Source organism: Ostrea edulis, chromosome 10 (genome assembly GCF_947568905.1).
Source record: "Ostrea edulis chromosome 10, xbOstEdul1.1, whole genome shotgun sequence".
NCBI lineage: Eukaryota > Metazoa > Mollusca > Bivalvia > Ostreida > Ostreidae > Ostrea > Ostrea edulis.
Window position 1 is genome coordinate 24,324,746 of NC_079173.1, and position 22,428 is coordinate 24,347,173.

General features: G+C 37.0%; 1 long non-coding RNA gene across 1 annotated transcript; it reads right to left on the reverse strand.

The window, feature by feature from the left end:
- Positions 1 to 1,404: 1,404 nt before the first annotated feature.
- LOC125665597 (uncharacterized) lies at positions 1,405 to 22,428 on the reverse strand. The gene is made up of 3 exons (XR_007366279.2): positions 22,310 to 22,428; positions 7,312 to 7,417; positions 1,405 to 4,250 (listed from the first exon to the last, which is right to left on the reverse strand). It is a non-coding gene; the product is annotated as an uncharacterized LOC125665597 (long non-coding RNA).

Genomic DNA, 22,428 nt, shown 5'->3' on the forward strand with positions numbered 1-22,428 from the left:
AGGAACAATGACGGGGGTGCGGTACCGGGATGAGATCATCGATGTTTACGTCAGACCCTACGCCGGTGCTGTTGGCCCCGAGTTCATCCTGATGGATGATGACGCCCGTCCTCAACACACCAGGGTGGTGGAGCAGTACCTTCAGCAGGAGACAATTGTCCGTAGGGACTGGCCAGCGAGCTCGCCGGACTTGAACCCGATTGAGCATGTATGGAACATGCTGCAGGTTGCCCTTTCACGCCGTAGAGAACAACCCACGACTTTGGCAGAGCTCGGAAACGCCCTCATGGAAGAGTGGAACAACCTTCCCATTGGAAACATCCGGGTGCTTATTGACAGCATGGTTCGACGTTGTCAAGCTGTCATTGATGCAAGGGGAGGCCATACCCGGTATTAACACTTCAAGTGTAATGATGGACTATCTCCAAAAACTGTGTAATTCTTTCTCTGGTTTGCTGTTAACTGCCTTTTGGTGTTGTTATCAGATTTCAAGCATTCCGTATTGATAAAAGTTCATGCCGTTCATGAATTTCATTTATAACCTGAGTAAACACGTTTCTGAGTCAAATTTGTGTCTTTTGTTATGTTAGTGGTAAATTACACACATATAACCTAGTGATCCTTATCAAATTTTGAGTAGTATAATTCAAAATCATATATTTGTAAAAATCAAAATCAGTCCATTGTTGACTAATGTGGAGGATAACCTGAGAACAGACTGTAGGCGAAGTGGGCAACATTCTGCACTAAGGTCTGTCAACAGCCGTGTCTATGGCACGCGCGAACCACATTAATTAGATAAACCTGCTTTAACGGAGATAAACTAACTTTATCGACCGTTAATCCGAGTTTAATGGCGTTAATTAGAATTAACGGTCGATAAAGTTAGTGTATCACGTTAACTCGAATTAACGGTCGATAAAGTGGGTTAAACAGTAGTTTACATTTTTATCCTACATTATCGACCGTTAATATGAGTTGTAATGTTACTGTTAAACATATAAAGAAATTTAAATTCGCATTAACGATAGATAAACCGGGTTAATCACTCGCATTTACCGATGTAACGCTGATTTTGATTGGTTGACGTGGTGTGCGAAAGAGTTTTTATTATTTGCAGTTTATCATCAGAATATCGCTAATTTACTTTGTATTAGAATATATTTTCATGTTGGGCTAGATCCTCTATGGATTAAATTTTTATAGTTGTAACGTTAATTAATTTAATAATAATACGTTGGTTAAATCTTCCAAACTCGGTCCAAGTTCTATCCATAAAGGATCTCCCGAGGCATGGTGTATGGGGGCTTAGTCTCCTCTTTTGTTTGTGTGTTTGGGGTATATGCCCCCTCCCCCCCCCCTCATCTTACGACAGGTAACGTTATCTGTATCCGTGTAAGGCTTCTTGACACGACCCCGTCTTCATGTATACTAGTAGTTAACTTACATTTAGTTTAGTCTCCACGACGAACAAGAAAAGATGTTAGACAGTAAGTGGCTTCACAGTTTATTGTCTATATAAATCAATGTACAGAATAGATTTGAGTTAGATGTTACAATTTTACAGTTACTAAATTTATATCTAAAGTATATATATACACCCATGTAGTAGAGGCCTATTTTTTTTTTTAAAAAAATCATAATAAATGCATGGAATTTTTTTCTGGTACCGGACTCCTTGTCGAATTATGCTAGCTTCTTCATCTATCAATAAGAATATAATATATATATATAATACAGTTACATATTTGGATATTAAATGAACCTTTAACTGCAGAAACAAATAGACTGGACAAACTTTCAAATCATTGTTTTTTTTTTTTTGGTCATATTTGTGTCAGAATATATCATAATAGCTACCTTGTTAAATTATTGTATCTTTTTAGTAAATAAATTTCATGATCTTTTCATGGCATATTTGAGTAGAATTAATTGACTTCAAAATGAATAGGAAACACAACAAATAGATGAGTTACACTAATTTTGAATTGCCAAATTCATGTATACATAGTTGTCTAATTGCTGATATAAATTACAATTGTATTATTACATAGCCTTGTGAATTAAGCAGCAGTCACAATTTCTAGCCCATTAAAGTTCACCTTTACAAGTTGTTTTAATGTGACAAATATTAATCAACTTAGCAAAATTTGTAAATTGTTAGATAATATAATTGAGAGAGTTGGCTCTCTTGGTTAATTATAATCCCTTCTTCAAGCATTATTAAATGCTGTCTATTATATTGTTTGTACACCTTGTACATATGTATTTTCTCTGCACTGAGTTACAGTTTATGAGAATAAAGTTCATTGTCATTGTCATGCCAGGTCTAAAGCCAATTAAGTAATTTTCTACTTGTTCCATACCCCCACCCCCCTTTTTTTTTAAAGAAAACATCACATTTTTCTGAAAAAATTTAAGGTACATTTCAAAAACATTATCTATCAAATTTTGTAGTGCAAGTTATATATGTGTATGCTATCAATGTTACTAAAATCAATTACGAGTTCAGATCTATCTCCTTTTGAAGAAAGTGTGTATATTACCTGAAATCATTTTGAATTAAAAAAATCTGTTGCCACCTTTATTGCCCTCAAAATTTAACACAAATGTGTCTTTTTTGCCCAAAGTATTTAATGGTTGGGACAGAATTTCTGCACATTTTTTATGAATTATATATCTTGATTGTGATGTTAAAAATATGTCACAGTAATTTTAGTTGTGAACTAATTTATTTTTAAACTGATCATCAGTATGATAACCGATAAGAGCAGTTATTAATTAAATCCCAATAGTGTATGTCTTAATGACTATAAATGCATTCATTATATTTTTACGTAATGAAAAAAAAAGTTCTTTGAAGTTAAAAAAGTTAATTATTATTGTTATGAGAACATCTGCAAGCAGAAGTTGATTAGGAGCAGATGGATTAAAAGTGTTAAGTCTTAAGACTTATCGAAAATCAATGTAGACCATCCTTTTCGACATCTCAAAACATGCTCAGATTTGACCCTGCGTAACTGAACTTTGACCTTTAACGAACTTAGAGGACTTTACGCGAAAAACCCTTGTTATCGGTTCTTTTCGAAAACCGTGAATGATAGGAGCATCTGACGTTTTCCAGAACATAGAGGTGACTTGGTCCAATTGACATGGGAATTCAACCAAAGGATTCGAGGACCCTTTCAGGAAGTTAGTACCCCTCATGTTTTACGGTTTCTGCGTAAGAAATTGTCGACTCCTAAAGTATTCGTCGTAGAGACACCGAACCGATTGGAACGGGTTGGGTGACCTTGACCTTGAAAAATAGGTCAAGGTCAAAGTCATCCCGAAAGACCAGAAAATGACACTTTTTATACCCTCTTCCCCCTTCAGATAGCAGTGAAATACCATATGGGTCATCATGGAATTCTAGACTGGTCTCGGTATTATGAATTACAACTCTGAACTTTGACCACTCTGCGAATATCGACGACTTAACGTTGAAAACTCCGTTATCGCTACTCCTACTAGACCGAAAGTGGTGGAGAGGCGAGACCTTCGCCGACGAATTCACGATAAAACACTATCGCACAGTTCTCGCCCCCGAAAGTCTCCGAAGTCGTCATTGGAGCCCAAAACCTTTTCACGGATGTAGATAGAGACGCGAGATCACTTAAACGAAGCCCCATGACCTCTCTTACCTTCAAAATGAGGTCAGGGTCAAAATCACTTTCTCTCCCATGGGGTTTTTGAGGTTTGACCTTGAAAGTGGGTCATCTGTCATCCCCAAGGAAGAAATCCCCCACCCTTCAAGTGATCTGTCTGTGATCAGCTGTTTATACACTATTTTGACCGGTCTCATGCCCAACAACAGGATTCTATCTAATCTGACCTACACCTACACATCTGACCTACACCAATTTCTTCCATTTCTTGACTGTCTTGTAAATCAAACATTAATTGCATTTGCATTCAAGAAAAGATATCAATGTCTGCCAGTGCATCAAAATAAAGACTAAGTTCAGTTGTTGTTGTTTTTTTAATGATAATGATGATGTAACTTTACTCGACAGTTGAACTCATTGACATTCCATCCCGACTGTCATTGTAAACAAATAAACACTTATCTGCAGGATCAGATGGGATGCAGTACTCCTATTCTCCGTTCAGATCCTACACTCAGAAACTTTCTAATTCACCAGCCACCAATTTGGTTGTTTGTTGTCAAAGCCTAAATCCGTATATGCATGCCTCCTTGGGTGAAAAGACTGAAAGACATTGTCTCCGTGAATTAGAACACATACGATGAGCAATTACAAACTGTATATTAAATTCCACAATCCACAACACACACAGTAAAATCCAGTGCACAGACTCCTACCATCTTCTCAACATCAACATGAGGCTCAGACTCCCAGCATGCATGAGCAATCTCTGAAAATGTCACATCCGGTTTCTTAGCACCTCCAAATATCATATCTAACAGGTCTAAAGTCACCCCAAACACCTGTACAAGTCCTATTACAGTTTTACCTGATATGTGCCGGCTATGCAACACCCACACCTCTTTTTTTCAAATATTTGAACACTACAACACTCAAGGCGGCAAATTTGAATTTCTTTTCTAGCCAAATCAATTTTTTGGCCTCATTTGACCTACTGAAGAATGGATCAAGATCAAAGTTCAAGAAACAAATCCAGAAAAGGTGGAAAGACCTCTAATTGTTCGCGAACAATTAGATGACTAGTTATTATTATTTTCTTTCCGCCAAAATATGTTTCTACGCCTCAAGAGTTGTCTAGAAACAATGTAAACCATCATATTCGACATCTTGGAACATGCTTAGATTTCACCCTGCGTACTTGATCTTTGACCCCTAACGAATTTATGGGTCTTTACGCAAAAAAACCCTTGTTATCGATTCACCTCGAAAACTATAAATGATAAGAGCATGAAACTTTCACTATATTCTTAAGTCGATCAAGCTGAAACGTTGTAGTGTTTACTTTTAAGTTTTCGGTGATCCCTAAAGGGAGTTAATGGCCCTGAAAATTAACAATTTTTACGGAAAAATTAAAAACTCCTAAAATATAAGTCGTAGAAAATGGAACCAACTGGAATGGAACACTTGACCTTTGACCCTTGAAAATCAGATCAAGGTCATCTGGAAACTTTGAAAATAAGGATTTTTCATACTGTCTAAAGCATATAAAGTACAGATAAGGTATCATATTCACAAGTAGCCTCAAACCAACTTATTCCAACGCATTGCATTACGACTCTGAATTTTGACCTTTCTTCGATTTACAGCGACTTCCATAAAAACCATTGTTATCACTACAATATGAAAACCGTAAATGGTGCGAACACGAAATGTTCACTAAACTTATTACCTGATCAATTATAAAAGATGACTTCCTGTTCTTGATGGTTCATCGATTCGTAACGGGAATTAATGCCCTTGAAAGTTTTCGATTTCGCGTAGAAATTTACAACTCCTAAAGTATTTGTCGTAGAAAGACAGGACCAACTGAAGTGAGATCCCTGACCTTTAACCTTGAAAATTAGGTCAAGGTCAAATATCAAGGCTATCTAGAAACTTCGAAAACAAGCACTTTTCATACTGTGTAAAGCATATAAAGTACAGATAAGGTATATTATGCACAAGTAGTCACAAACCAACTTAAGTCAACGCATTGCATTACGACTCTGAACTTTGATTTTTCTTCGATTTACAGCGACTTGCGTAAAAACCATTGTTATCACTACAGCATAGAAACCGTAAATGGTACGAACACGAAATGTTCACTAAACTTATTGCCTGATCAATTGTAAAAGATGACTTCCTGTTTTTGACGGTTCGTCGTTCCGTAACGATGCCCTTGAAAGTTTTCGATTTCGCTTAGAAATTTACAACTCCGAAAGTATTTGTCGTAGAAAGACAGGACCAACTGAAGTGACATCCCTGACCTTTGACCTTGAAAATCAGGTCAAGGTCAAAGATCAAAGTAATCTAGAAACTTTGAAAATAAGCAATTTTCATACCGTTTAAAGCATATAAAGTACAGATAAGGTATAATATGCAGAAGTAGTCACAAACCAACTTATTCCAATGCATTAATTAAGGATTATCTCCCTCACGCATAGCTCTTATCCTTAGACGAATTTGACTCCACTTTTTTGGCACGCTGTTTTTGGCTATAATAGCTCTAAAACTTCATTGTTATTTCGGATTTCAAACATTTCGGTTGAGCATCACTGAAGAGACATTATTTGTCGAAATGCGCATCTGGTGCATCAAAATTGGTTCCGTATAAGTTTTACATTGCATTACAACTCTGAACTTTGACCTTTCTTCGATTTACAGCAACTAGCGTAAAAACCATTGTTATCATTATAGCATCGATTAGATTTATTGTATTCAGAGACATTATTTGAATGTCTGAAAACCTGAAAAGGTGGAAAGACCTCTACTTGTCATTATCTATAAATATTCTATATGTCTTAGTACGAAAAGATATACAACTAGTAATCCTAAGACATATAGAATATTTATAGATAATGACAAGTCGTATTCGACAATATCAAGGTTTAGCAGTTTCAAAAAGTAGAAAAAAATTTGTTAAGCATCATTGAATGAAAGGTGAAGATAACGAACAGCGATCAATCTCATAAATCCTATAAGCAATACAAAATAGAGAGTTGGGCAAACACAGACCCCCTGGATATACCAGAGGTTGGACCAGGTGCCTAGGAGGAGTATGTATCCCCTGTCGACCGGTCACACCCAAGCGAGCCTTATATCTTGATCAGGTAAATGGAGTTATCCGTAGTCACAATCAGAGTGCCCAGAACGGTCTAACAATCGGTATGAAACACGTCAGACAGCATTTGACCCAATGATAGGCTGTATTGGCAAACTAGATCGTTATAACGACCATATAATTTGCGAAATGCTGACTTTAAACGAGACTGTTGAAATCCCTGCACCATCAACTTGTTTGAATTAAACTTATTTGTTTTAACATTCTGCAACTGCTGATATAAGCAAAATGATCACTCATTGATTACGTAGGTTGGTTGTATATTGTTTAACGTTCCGCTCTAGAATTTTTCATGGAGATGTCACCATTGACGGTGAAGGGTTGCTCGACGCTTACTGCCTTTGAGCAGGGGGGGATCTTTATCGTGCCACACCTGCTGTGATACGGGGCCTTGGTGTTTGCGGTCTCACCCGAAGGACTGCCCCATTTAGTCCCCTCTTACAGCTTCTAATATTTTACGCTTCCTCTCCCCCCTAGTTTTTTGTATGTTATTATATAACTAACCTCAGAAATATTTTCCTCATACGTTTGATTTCTTTTCTTCTTTTGTCTTTCTTCTCTTTGTTGTAGGAAAAATAAGAAATCCCTTCTACCTTACAAAAAGACGCACCTATAAAAACAATGAGTTGAATTTAAGCCTTTGAAACTTTTCAGATCATTTCAGAGAGAGAGAGAGAGAGAGAGAGAGAGAGAGAGAGCCAACCAGAAAACCCCGATAGGTTTCTACAATACTGGGGAAAGTATTAACATACCATTTCTGAATGGAGGCTTAAATACCGTAAATATTAAAGAGTTTTGCTGATTTCAAGATATTGGGGGTACTTTTGTTTCATATCTTGACAAAAGCTTAAATAGACGAGAAGCAGCCGACGGCTTCAATGGGAACAATTTGTCCTATTATATTCACATATTATATTTGTAAGCTGGATTATTCCATAAAATGACTGGAATAATCGTCATTGACCGATAAATAGAGGTAACAGTGTAACACGATTTAAGAAATAGGTTTCTCGTTTAACCTAGTGATCTAATTCCGGTGTCCCTTCGTAATGATTCTTTTTTTCTTCTTCCGGGAGGCATTGTAAGGGTGGATTATTCTTTAGTGAGATACTCGGTCATATAATCTCGTGTCAAGTTAACGAAACGGTGATTTGGGAGGATGACCATTGTAATTTCATTGCTGGGAGGCTAAACACGGCTCAGGGTAATAGTCCTACCACGTTTCAATATTGAAAGTTTAGCTCCTACTGGATAAAAGAGAATGTGCGATCTCAAGTAAGAAAACTGTCAGGAACAGGTTACAAGATTCAGGAACAGTATCCCAAGAAGTTACCCCCAGGCGAAAGGGGCAGAGGGTGTCCTTAATCAATTACAAGTTGTATATAAATGGCGAGGAATTTCTCCCGGCTCATGTAAACGATGCAGGTGACTGCTAGAACAGATTGGAAAATTAATTACACTCAAACTTATTTCCTTAAAATGTGTATATATATGCTGGAATATAAATGGTTGATTTTCCTTCAAAGTTGATGCTTTGAGTTTTTAGAAATGCATTTGTAATAATAAAATGTTGGTTAGGAAAATATATGATAGAGAGTTTGATTATGTCTCCGAACACAAAGTGTCGGAGACATATTGTTTTTGCTCCGTTTCTTATTAAGGTCTTCCGTCTCAACGGAAGTCTTATGTTTCTTTTCCTCTATTATTAAGGTCTTCCGTTTCAACGGAAGACCTTGTTATTCTGTTGTTTCTTTTCCTCTTTTATTATTAGGGCTTTCCACCTTTCTGTGGAAAGTCCTATTGTTATTGTTCTGTTTATTAGGTCTTTCCACCTTTCTGTGGAAAGACCTTTTGATATCGTTCTGTTTATTATTATTTGTCTTCTTTTCTTTCCGCCACGAGAAGCTCTTGACGTTTTAAGACTTATCGAAAAACAATGTAAACCATCATATTCTACATCTTGAAACATGCTCGGATCTCACCCTGCGTATTTCATCTTTGACCCCTAACGAACTTACAGGACTTTACGCAAAAAACCCTTGTTCACCTCGAAAACCGTAAACGATAAGAGCATGAAACTTTCACTAAATTCTTTAGTCAATCAAGCTGAAACGTTGTAGTGTTTACTTTTAAGTTTTCGGTGATCCCTAAAGGGAGTTAATGGCCCTGAAAGTTTACGATTTTTACGGAAAAATTAAAAACTCCTAAAATATAAGTTGTAGAAAGACGGAACCAACTGGAGTGGAATACTTGACCTTTGACCTTGAAAATCATTTCAAGGTCAAAGGTCAAGGTCATCTGAAAATAAGCACTTTTCATACAGTCAAAAGCATAGAAATTACAGATAAGGTATTATATGTTCAAGTAGTCACTAACCGACTTATTCCAACGCATTGCATTACGACTCTGAACTTTGACCTTTCTTCGATTTACAACGACTTGCGTAAAAACCATTGTTATCACTACAGTATGAAAACCGTAAATGGTACGAACACGAAATGTTCACTAAACTTATTGCCTGATCAATTATAAAAGATGACTTCCTGTTTTTGATGGTTCGTCGATCCGTAACGGGAATTAATGCCCTTGAAAGTTTTCGATTTCGCGTAGAAATTTACAACTCCTAAAGTGTTTGTCGTAGGAAGACAGGACCAATTGAAGTGATATCCCTGACCTTTGACCTTGAAAATTAGGTCAAAGTCAAGGTAATCTAGAAAATTTGAAAATAAACAATTTTCATACCGTCTAAAGCATATAAAGTACAGATTTTTTTGTATTCAGAGACGTTGTTTGAATGTCTGAAAAGGTGGAAAGACCTCTAATTGTTCGCGAACAATTAGGATTACTAGTTATTATTCTTTTTCTTACCGATTTTGTGAACGCGATTTCTCGAAAACGGCTAGACAAATTTTTATGAAACTATGAGGAACAATGCAACGTAATTGGATCTAAATTCAATTTTTTTCTTTTTTCGAAAATCAATTCCGGTAGAGAGTTACGGCCGAATTTCCATTTTTAAAATGACATTTTGTCCGGGCGATATCTCATAAACGGTTAACGATTGAGTCTTGAAACTTTCAGGGATGATAGACGGTGACTTGTAGCTGTGCAATAAGGTATTATTTTTGCCATCTGTCACTTCCGGCCGTCACCGGAAGTGAACAAAAGAAACGTCAAATTTCAAAATTATGCTTTTGAAACAAAACTTGTATACAATAGTTAGGTCTCTTTCGGCATTTCAGAAGATGTTAGACTTACCGGAAGTTTAACCAGCAACTTCCGGTTTTTAGAGAAAAACTTCAGAAAAATGGTTCCTAGAGAAAAACTTTTAAAAAACGATCTTTCTTTGTCCTCGTATATCTCGTTTATTTATGAACCATTTAATACGATATTTACATATATTATTGACATTATGCATCTCAAGAGAACCCTGCACCACTATTTCAAAATTCACTTCCGGTCACAAGTTGTGGCCGAATTTCTTTTTTTTCAAATGATATTTTGTCCGGCTTTTTTGTCATAAACGATTTAAGATTGAGTCTATAAACTTTCAGGGATGATAGATGGTGACTTGAAGCTCTGTAATAAGGGTTTATCATTGTCATCCGTCACTTCCGGCCGTTACTGGAAGTGAACAAAAGAAACGCCAAATTTCAAAATTATGCTTTTGAAACAAAACTTTCATAGATTAATTAGGTCTCTTGCGGCAACTTCCTGTTTTTAGAGAAAAACTTCGAAAAATTGGTGTTTCTTTGTTCTTGTATATCTCGCTTATTTATCAACATTTTAATACGATATTTACAGATAATATTGACATTATTAATATCAATAGAACGCTTTAATACTATTTCAAAATTCACTTCCGATCGCAAGTTACGGCCGAATTACCGTTTTTCAAATGAGATTTTGTCCGGGCGTTTTCTCATCATTAAAGATTGAGTCTTCAAACTTTCAGGGATGATAGATGGTAAACTGTAGCTGTGTAATAAAGGTTTATCATTGTCATCCGTCACGTCCGGCCGTCACCGGAAGTGAACAAAAGAAACTTCAAATTTCAAAATTATGCTTTTGAAACAAAACTTGCATAGATTAATCAGGTCTCTTGCGGCGTTTCAGAAAATGTTAACCTTACCGGAAGTTTAACCAGCAACTTCCGGTTTTTAGAGAAAAACTGCGGAAAAATGGTTTTTCTTTGCTATCATATCTCTCGCTTATAAAGCAAGTGTTTTTGTGATTTTCACATATATAATTGACATTATCCATCTTCAGAGTATAGTGAATTATTGTTGTTTTTTTTTTCAAAATTCACTTCCGTTCGTTAAATATGTATGATTTCCGGGGGGTTTTCTCCAAGTGTTTTCTCATAAATACTCAAAGATTGAGTCTTGAAGCTTTCAGGAAAGTTAGATAGTGACTTGTAGATGTGACATACGTGTTTCAACTTACTTGCTATCACTTCCGTCATCCGCCGGAAGTACCATAAAAATATGTAATATTTCATTTTTTAAATTCTAATCTTCATAAAATAATTTAATAGAGTGTAATAAGTCATATCATTTCCACCGGAAGTTGGTTGTTCGAAACCGGAAGTTGTCCAAAAACTCAGTATTTTTTATGGAAATTTTTAGTACAATTGGAATTTTTAGTCGTTTTATGGACTCCCGAGATACTCGAAAGTGAATGAAACAAAACCGACATTGTTTACAATTGATAAATCACGTCTTACATGTACGTGTTTATTTCTTTCATGTATAGTTGTTCTTCACTAATTCTCTAATTGAATTCTTCCAGTCAAGGTCCTATCTCGTCAGAAATTGGACGGAAGACCTATTCGTTGCTCGCAACGAGATCATTTCTAGTTATTATTATTTTCTTCTTATTTTTCCTCTTCTTTAGTGAGAAATTTGTCCGCGCGATTTTATGAACATGCTTCGACTGATCCACTTCAAACTTTATGAGCTGATAGGGGGTCACTAGGAGGGGTGTAATCAACTTTTCAAAATGGCCGCCGTTTCAAAATGGCGGCCAAAAAACGTCAAAAAATCAAGGTTGTTGGATTTCAACCAAATTATATTTTTAGGGTAATTTGGTGACCCCGAGTCCATTTCCACCATCGAATTTTTTTTTGAGCCGCCATTTTCAAAATGGTCGCCATATACCGAAATTTTTGAAAGTGTTAAAATCTCTACAACATTTTGGTTTTGGGGTAAATGGAGGGTTCACAATTCATTTCTATCTTCAGTATTTCCTTCCAATCAATTTTCAATGTTTCAAAATGGCCGCCATTGAAGAAAATGGCGGCCAAAAATGAAGTCCCTCGGATTTCAACCAAATTTAGTTTTTAGGGTTTTTTGAGAATCCTGAGTGCATATCTGGCATCAAAAAGTATCTCTGACATGGAGAGGTGTCCGGAGACATTTGTGTTGGCATCTCAACACAGTTATAGCTCGTTATTATTCTTATTGTTATTCTTTTTTTCTTATTATTCCTTTTCTTTAGTGAGAAATTTGTCCGCACGATTATATGAACAGCTTTGACTGATCAACTTCAAACTATAGGGAAGTCGTTGTGGCCGAGTGGACTTACGCACTGGTTTGACAATCTTGCTAAGTGGTGGGTTCCGTATGTCGCTGGTTCGACCCTGGGCTGGGGCGAAAATTTTCAGTACCTAATTGTGATTATTTAGTGCTTTATATATATATATATATATATATATATATATATATATTATATATATATATATATATATATATATATACAACCTACCGCTATGACTGAAATGATAATAAATAATCAGATAATTTATGTATCGATCTCAAGACACGTACAGGCAGCAACATGTAACCCCCCCCCCCTCGTTTTCTTGACATGTGACATCGTACTTATTGCGTTATTATCACATACGTTTGTTATTAGTACATGCAAGGATCAATTTATTAGGTGGTCACTTGTTATAGTGGCGATGAATGGTAGTGTAAATGCAAGGTTGAACCGATGAATTGAACTCATACGTGTACTGAAGGATACCCTCCTTCATGGAACGCCATTACTGCCTTATAGTGTAATTCAGCCTTACGTTATGTCGATACCGCTTTACATTATGTGGTTAAATCATTATGTTATGTAGTTACATCATTACATTATGTCGATACATCATTAGTCCCGTTGGGATGCGGGTAGATTAGGTCCTCAGTACCCCCTTGCTTGATGTAAGAGGCGACTAAATGGGACGGTCCTTCGGATGAGACCATAAAAACCGAGGACCCGTGTCACAACAGGTGTGGCACGATATATAACCCTCCCTGCTCAATAGCCATAAGCGCCGAGCATAGGCCTAAATTTTGCTGCTCTTCACCGGCAATGGTGACGTCTCCATATGAGTGAAATATTCTCGAGCGGGACGTTAAACAATATTCAATCAATCATTATATGATGTAGTTACATCATTACGCTATGTCGATAATTTTTTGCGTTATGTGGTTACATCATTAAGTTATGTCGTAACAATATTAAGTGATATGGTTACAACTTTACGTTATGTGGTTACATCATTACGTTATGTCGATACCAATTTACGTTATGTGCAAACATCATTATGTTTTGATAAATTTTCAAGTGATCGAGATTGATATAGATGCAACATGGTGCACTCAAATCCAGACGGCGTTTTTTCCTTCATTTTCTCTTTGGTGCCATTTCAAATATGTGTCTTCTTTTCGTTATTTCGATGAAATAAACGCGGATAAATCATACTGATAGAATGAAATACACAAAGTGCATTGTATATATACAACGCATTCAATGCTTACATGTATAAAACACAGTGTATATACACAAGTAATGCATACAACATGCTTGCCTAGAAAATGCATCAAATGTGGACCGCTATCTATGTCCACAAACGAATTGCGAGATGGTAAATCTACAAAACAAAAGAACAAGCTCCATTTTTATCTTGGCAATTACAATTTGTTGCGATTCCATTATACAAACTGCGGCACGCTGAACCGGGTGAGTCCACAGTCACCTGAAGTATGGACACTACTAACCTCCCTGTTTGTGATTTTTTTGCTGCGATATTTTCTCCGAAATATGTGGATTCCTTGTCTATCCCATCCCAATTTCGATTTATGTAATCGTTTCACGCTTTTTGTAAGCTTTAGAGATTGACCTTCTACCGGTATAAAAAGAATTAATAGCTACATGTAATTATATACAAACAAGAATAATAATAGATAATATACCTCTTTGGGGTGAAAATACGGGTATGACATGCACAATCCAAAATAGACATTTGATTACACAAAAAATTATACAAGGGGAAATAGTGCAGCTTTAAAGAATTGTTGTCTCTTCGGGATTCACAATTATTAACCGTGAATTTGTATGTACACACACACACAGAGAGAGAGAGAGAGAGAGAGAGAGAGAGAGAGAGAGAGGTGTAAAGTGAAGACAAATTTCAACCAAAGAACAGAAGTTGTGAGGACAGAATTGCACTATGAGAGAGAGAGAGAGAGTCCTGTTCTGTTTCGATGTACATTGTCATTTCACAGAAGGAAAGAAAATTGATCACTAAGTGTTAGCTTACAAGCATTCATCAATTTCAAAATTTTGCATTTACAATGTAAACTTACAAGAGCGACACCAGTGTTCATATTTGAATTCATAATTATTTAGATATTGCAAAATATTAGTTTGGCGTAAAAATATTCAATTGAAAAGTACTACATGTAAAAGTCTAATAGACTAAATTGCAGGAAGCTCCGAGTATAACAATTCATTCTTGGTATTGAGATAATATAGGCACGTAGTTCACTTCACACTTAAGTTAAAAATTCGTGAAAATCAAGAAAGTACTTCTTCCCAAGTACCAATATCTTATTTTGTATTGTTTATGGGAGTTATGAGATTGATCACTGTTCGTTATCTCCACCTTTCATCTTATAAATCGTAAGGGGGGATTAGTTCACTACACGTATTCTTCAATTCAGCACTTCAAACATCAACTGTCTTTCACAACTACTTTTAAAATTAAAACCAATGGTGAGGGGTCAGGAAAATCAAACTTTGTATGTAAAACATATGTAATTTGTACAGGTATGTTTAAACAACGGACATTGCAAAAAGGTGACTGACCAGGTCCCCTAAACACTCTGTTTCAACGTGCTGGTACAACGTTTATATAAAAAGATTTCTTCAGTAGAATACAGGTATCAAGAGCACCATAATGTAATGTTAGATGTTTCTTTCTGTGTAAATTTAATTTATATAATCATCCACAACAGAAAAGAAGTTTCGTATTGAACTCCTATAAAATCGGACAGAAAAGATAACGGGTAACCAGTACATGTAATTTGTCGTCTTTTCGTTATTTAGATGTGAAAAGTCGCTGATGATCGTGTTGTCCTCTTTTCGTCTCGAAATAACGAAAATTTGTAAAATGGCACAAACCAGCCACCATACCTAATCCAATTTCATTTTTAAATAACTCTGGAAGCACACCGTCTAGATCTGAGCGCGCCGTTTAGCATGTGTATCAATCTCGATTCCTTGATTGATTGATATTTTCCGCCACACTCAACAATTTTTCAGTTATCTGGTGGCGCCCAGTTTTTATTGGTGGAAGAGAGAGCGGGAATCGAAAAGCACCGACCAGAGGTGAGAGGTCATGTGCTTTTGAGCGCGATGCTCTAACCACTCGGCCACGGAGACCTCCCTCTCGATCCCTTGAAAGTTTATCTTAACATAATGATGTTTGCCCACAAGATAATGATGTAACCACAGAACGTAAAGAGGTATGGACATAACGTAAAGCTGATTTACACTATAAGGCAGTAACGGCGTTCCATACCCCCCCCCCTCTCCTTTATGATTGTGGGATTTGGGTAAATTGTTTTTCTTGCTAACTAAGATTTTCCTACAAATATAACGGACATTTTCTTTCTTCGTTTGCTCCACACCTATTAACTTTCAAAATCGACGCTAAACTGTGCCTGAACTCACTAGATCTATAACCAACTGTTTGTTTACTGAAAACCTGCCCAAGTTAACACAGAGAACGTGATCTTGTTGAGCATACTAAATATTAAAACTGTAACGGAATCGGAGACGAAATAATGGTTCCGATATTCCGTATTGACACTTGTAATTTACCAGATATGAAGGCTACAGACGTCCGCCATGACTTTCATACAACATCGTGTGGAACATTGAGATGGAAACCAGATTGCCTCGATGAGGCAAGATATGCACTCTAAACATGTCTAGACACATTGCAGTCGGCATCAGAAACAGCAAAGGTCGAGTGCCAGGACACCATTGATTCGCTGGTGGGTTTGTTGACATCTAAGCTCTCTGACGTAATGACTTTCTCGAATAGAACGACTACTGATTTTATTACATGAACCAAATGAACATATCGTTAACAGCAGTACAAGACAATCATCAAATAATCCGAAGACAAGAAGACCTGATGCTATGAAGAGAACACATGTATTTCATTCATTTCTTCTACTTCATTTTTTTCATCTTTATCCAGAAAAGGATTGAAACCTGACACATAGTCTCAGCACTATGCAATTTAACAACACGAACTAAGCAAGGCACATCACCAAACAATGAGTGTCACGTTCCCTGGTGACCCCAAAATGAAGTCGAAGAGTTCTACCTCTCTTGATAACAAAACTACACACGTGAATGGATGGTCCTGTTATTAGCTCACCTCAGCTTTTCTGATCGCATGCTGTCCCTCGCCTGTCCGTACACTTCACATTTTCGACTTCTCCAGAATCACTGGACCATTTTCAACCAAACTTGGCAAAACGCATCCCTGGGTGACGGGATTTCCAGTTTGTTCTAAGGAAGGGTCATGCCTTCGTCGAAGGGGAGATAGTCACAAAAATAGGGTGGGGTTAATTTAAAAATCTTCTAAAAAACGATGCGGCCAAAAGAGCTGAAACTCATATGAAAGCTTTCTGACATAGTGCAAATATACCCCTAGCAAAACTTATTCTAAAGTTGAACAAATTTCTCATCCTTCCAAAATATGGCGCTAAACTCATCCTTCCAAAATATGGCGCTAAACTGCGGTGCCGCGAGAGACAACCGTACTGTGATTCGGCCCTGGTTGATCGTTTGCTATAAAAAGCCAGGCATTTTAACATTCACGGCAGTCGGGTACAAACGAGGATAGAGAGAGGTAAAGAAAGTGAGAGTAACTACAGAATGGAGCCTGAAGAGCCCAAGAAGATGGTAATCAATCAATTATCACTATTGTAATGTATTACCCGGCTAGGATTTGATGCCACTCTTTGGTAATTATTAGTCTTTGATCCGGCTATACTGTTGCATCTATCCGGGTATCTCATTGGACCCGGTCAACTTTATAGACTATTCGGGTTTCCCATATTTGATGTTTTATATATATTATCATAATTTATTATTTCATTAAATCTATATATATTATTAATAAGTAAGCCCATCTCATGTTTGGCTTTAAATGATTCAAGGTAGGTCTCAGAAACAGGAGACCCACGCATAAAATTATTGTAACTGAGATATACAGTAACACGCCGGGTGAAATCACAAAATGTTTCGTGAGATATAGCTTCAGAACTGTAGCTCTCTAAAAAAAATATTTTAACGGAACAGAGAGCTACAGTCCCACCCCTAATACAAACCTTCGATTTACGGCGCACAAAAAGCTGCACACGGTCGAGACCTGATATCGTTGTATTCTTGTGTTGCTGTCTCATAAATTTAATATAAAAAAATTCTTAACATATTTTCCTACTATATTTGTGTCCAAACATACCTTCAAATATTCATTACAGTCCCATACGACCCGAAAACTCCAAGCTTCAAATGATTCGTGTGTTGACGTAGCCATGTTAGGTAACCGGGTCAATTCGAACCCCGGTTCATTTCCATACTTGCACAATAACGTCTAGATGTGAAATAATATCCCCACAAATATTTTAGCTAAATATTTTAAATAATATATCATTCCAGTTCCTTTAAATAATAATTATTCAAAAAGCTAAACTCACGGCAATGCGGCTTTCATTTGTCTGGTCCGGTCTCCATCCCTTTCACACGAGTGTTAAGGAGTTTTATAGCATTATCATTAATCAAAAGCATATTCTACCTTTAGAAAAACTTTATTTTTTAAGTTCTATAAATTATTCGTGTTGATAATAAATGAAGAGCGAACATATAACTTATAACAAATTTTATGAATATATACCAACAACAACAGGGTTCGAATCGACCCGGCTACCTAACATAGCTACGTCAACAAACGAAATTATTTGAAGCTGGGAGTTTTCGAGTCGTATGGGGCTATAATGAATATTTGAAGGTATGTTTGGACACAACTATAGTAGGAAAATATGTTGTTAAGAATTTTTTTATATTAAATTTATGAGACAGCAACACAAGAATACAACGATATCAGGCCTCAACTGTGCGCAGCTTTGTGTGCGCCGTAAATCAAAGGTTTTTATAAGGGGTGGAACTGTAGCTCTCTGTTCCGTCATAATATTTTTTTCAGAGAGCTACAGTTCTGCAGCTACGTGAGATACCTCTCTGCCATTAACTTGAAACTTTTGTCAAAGTCCTTTAACTGAATGAAAACCATTGTAGTTTCATGTTACACAAACTTGGTTCACTAGATATTTTGGACGCGGACGGATGCTGACGACGTAAAGTGGCTTCAAAACTTGCGTTTATTGCTGGCGACGCTGATAACCATTTGCTTTAGAACCTGTCAGTATAAAAGCTTTATATCTGCATATGATACTGTAGGCGGAAATCTGTATTTAGATATAGATATTTCCTTACAAGGAATTTGTAATTAGCATGGTAGCTTTCTGATGTAACATCCGACAAAAGCCGATGACGGACAGGAATTAGTATATTAATCATTTTGGAAGCGAAGAAATCCGCACAATAACGTCATAAATTGTTGTTTGAGACAAACCTTTACGTCTGAATAATAATGAATAGGACGCAGTCTCTATCATTAATCAGTCGTTTAGTGTTTTCTTTATCAGCATATTCGTTTCATATTCCATTCTGAGATGGTCATGTGTATGTTTATTCAGCCGTGTCGAGTTTTCCTTATCAGTAGTTCATTTATCGTCCCATTCTAATGTAGTCCAATTTATATATTCATAAAGTACCAATGTATTATCAAATCGAAATTGAGGTGCCTCAATGAAGTGTTTTATTTCGTAATAGGTTGTTTTAAAAAGACTCTGAATTAATGATGCTCACAAGCCTTAATGTTGTTGCGATAGCCCCCTTCAAAGAAGGGTGGCATATAGTTGTGCATCTCTCGGTCGGTCGGTAAACCACATGTTGTCCACACAATATATTGAGAGCCATCTATTTGATTATGATATATTTTATATGTGGGTTGGTAATGAGAAGAGGGTCAAAAGGTCAATTGATTGATTGATTATATCTTGCTTAACGTCTCACTCGAGAATTTTTCACTCATATGGAGACGTCACCAAGACCTCAAAAGGTCAAGGGCTAATTGACTCTGGACGTAGGAATACTTAGTCTAGTATACTGTCCACTCAATATCTTCAGAACCTTTTGCTTGACAGTCATCAAACTTGGTAAATTTTTACACTGATACATCATAAGGAGTAAATGACCACTATTGATTTTGAGGTCATATGATGGTCAAAGGTAAAACTGGACAGAAGAATAATATACTGACCGTTAAATATCTTGCGAACCCTTTGCTAGACAGATATCAAACTTGGAACACTGGTACATTATATAGAGAAGATAGCCCCTATTGCCAAGGATCAAACTAGACTTATCTGATAGGATTGATTGATGTTTTCCGCCACACTCAACAATTGATCAGTTATCTGGTGGCGCCCAATTTTTAATTGGTGGAAGAGAGAACCCAGATACAATGTACCTGGGAAGAGACCACCGACCTTCTGAAAGTAAATCCGCACGACAGAGGTGAGAGGCGACTAAATGGGGCGGTCCTTCGGATGAGACCGAAAAAAAACAAACCGAGGGCCCGTGTCACAGCAGGTGTGGCACGATAAAGATCCCTCCCTGCTCAAAGGCCGTAAGCGCCGATCATAGGCCTGCATTTTGCAGCGCATCACCGGCATTGGTGACGTCTCCATACGAGTGAAATATTCTCGAGAGGGACGTTAAACAATAATCAATCAATCTAACCACTCGGCCACGGAGGCCCCATCGAGAGATGTGTTAGCAAGCAGCGACACCTATGGGTAAAGAATGGAAAGAACACACGTGGTTTATATGCCCTCTCCCCCTCCTGGCAAAACGTCATTAACGCACTCCCCCTTGGTTGTGGTAAGAGGTAACAATATGGGGCGATCCTTCGGATGAGACCGTAAAATCCGAGGCCCGTTTCACAGCAGGCATGGCACGATAAAGATCCCTCCCTGCTCAAAGGCCGTAAGCGCCGAGCATATGCCTGCATTTTACAGTCCTTCACCGGCAATGGTGACGTCTCCATACGAGTGAAAGATTCTCCAGAGAGACGTTAAATATACAATCAATTAATGTTAAATCATATATTAAGGAATATAAAATTAGAGAAGGACAAACACAGATCTCTGAACATACCAGGATTTGGGATAAAATAATCATGGGGAGTAAGCATCACCTGTTGACCGGCCACAAACCGTGAGCCTTATATGTTTATCCGGTTAACGGGGCAATCCATAGTCAAAATCAGTATGTAAAGAACGGCCTAACAATTGGTATTCGACCCAATGAAAGGCTGTAATTGCAAATTAAGGTCATTATATCGATCATCAAATTTTAGAAATACTGACTTCAAACGCGACTCTTAATACCCCTGTGATGTCAATTTATAATTCAGTAACCTGCCTCTGTTTAAGAATTGATCATATGCAGAACATGCTCTCATATATCAAATTAGTTGAGATACTGTAGATTGGGAAATAATGACGGTGGTTTTAATTTTCACGATTTATCTTTTTTCCGCAAAATTAAATCCATAGTGAATAATGATTGATTGATGTTTTCCGCCACACTCAATTTTTCAGATACCTCGTGGCGCCCAGTTTTTATTGGTGGAAGAGAGAACCCAGATACAATGTACCGGGAAGAGACCACCGACCTCCCGAAAGTAAAGTGGGAAACTTTCTCACTTACCGGCGCGAGCGGGTTTCGAACCCGCGCCGACAGATGCAAGAGGCCGTGATTTTGAGCGCGATGATCTAACCACTCGGCCACGAAGGCCCCTAGTGAGTAATGAAGTAAAAATATTTGAATGCTGCTATAATTAAAAACAAAGAGATAAATCTGTTTTATTTTTGTGAACTGGATACTATGATCAGCTGGAAGAAAAGTATTGAATTGTACTGATACCCCAAGTTCAAAGTCAACTTCATTGTAAATGCATAATTTTATTAAATTCTAGTAAGCATCCAAACATACATGTGTACGCATACATGTGTATGTGTGCGTGTGGTGGTGGTGTCATTTACTGTAATTATACAAAAACAACAAGAGGTACTGTGAGCAATGCTCACTAGGAATACTCTCCCAAAGGGTGTTGTTAATAGGCATAAATTACCTCTTTCCTGAGTGTAAAAATATATAGTATGCCTTTGTAAAAGAAAATGGAAGATATAGTCCGAACACAAATCCATGGTACAATGTATAAACCTATAATTTTGACCTTGAGATCAAAGGTCAAGGTCATGAATGTACATGACACATAGTCTCATGGTGATATACCCATGTTTTATGGTAGGATATAATCAATTTTGACCTTGAGGTCAAAGTTCAAGGTCATATAGAGGTCATGAAGGTACCCGACACATCGTCTCATGGTGATCCAAATATGGTATGTCTATGTCAAAGAACAAAGAAGTTATGGCCCGGACACGAATCTGAAGACAGACGGACGGACGGACAGACAGACAGAGTGATTCCTATATACCCCCCCCCCCCCCCAGAACTTCGTTCGGGGGGTATAAAAATAAGTATTTCATAAAACAGATACTCTATCAACCTCAGTAAGTAACATTGTTTACAGTAAATACTTTACACTTGTACTCTAGAAAACCAGTACATAATGTACGAAAAACAATTTCATCAGACTAGGAAGTGAAAAATTTCTGTTCCTAGAAACTACAAAATCTTACACATAAATAGCTAGAGGAAAACATTCCTATCAATACATGAAAATTGCAGAATGCACACACAAAATTCACACCAAAAGTTTCACAGCATAATTCTATGTCCTTCAATACCATGAAAGTTAATATGAACCATATTATCATATATTTTGCAAACGTTACAATAAAGCTATGAATTTTCATCACAAACGTGCACTCTAAACATGTTACCAAAAAATGCACTTTCGCAAGTAAACACGTTGTAAACATTTGAGTTAACAAGAATATGTATATGTAAATTCTCTTGTGGAATAATTTGCATATAAATGTCAGGTCTAACTTACCATCTTAGAAGTTTCTCTCATAGAAAAATGTAGGGCTTTCTGCACAGGTGACTAGTAAACTAAAGTGGCTGGCAAATTGTACTGAAGCTCGTGCACCCGCGAAAAATGTAAAATCCAAG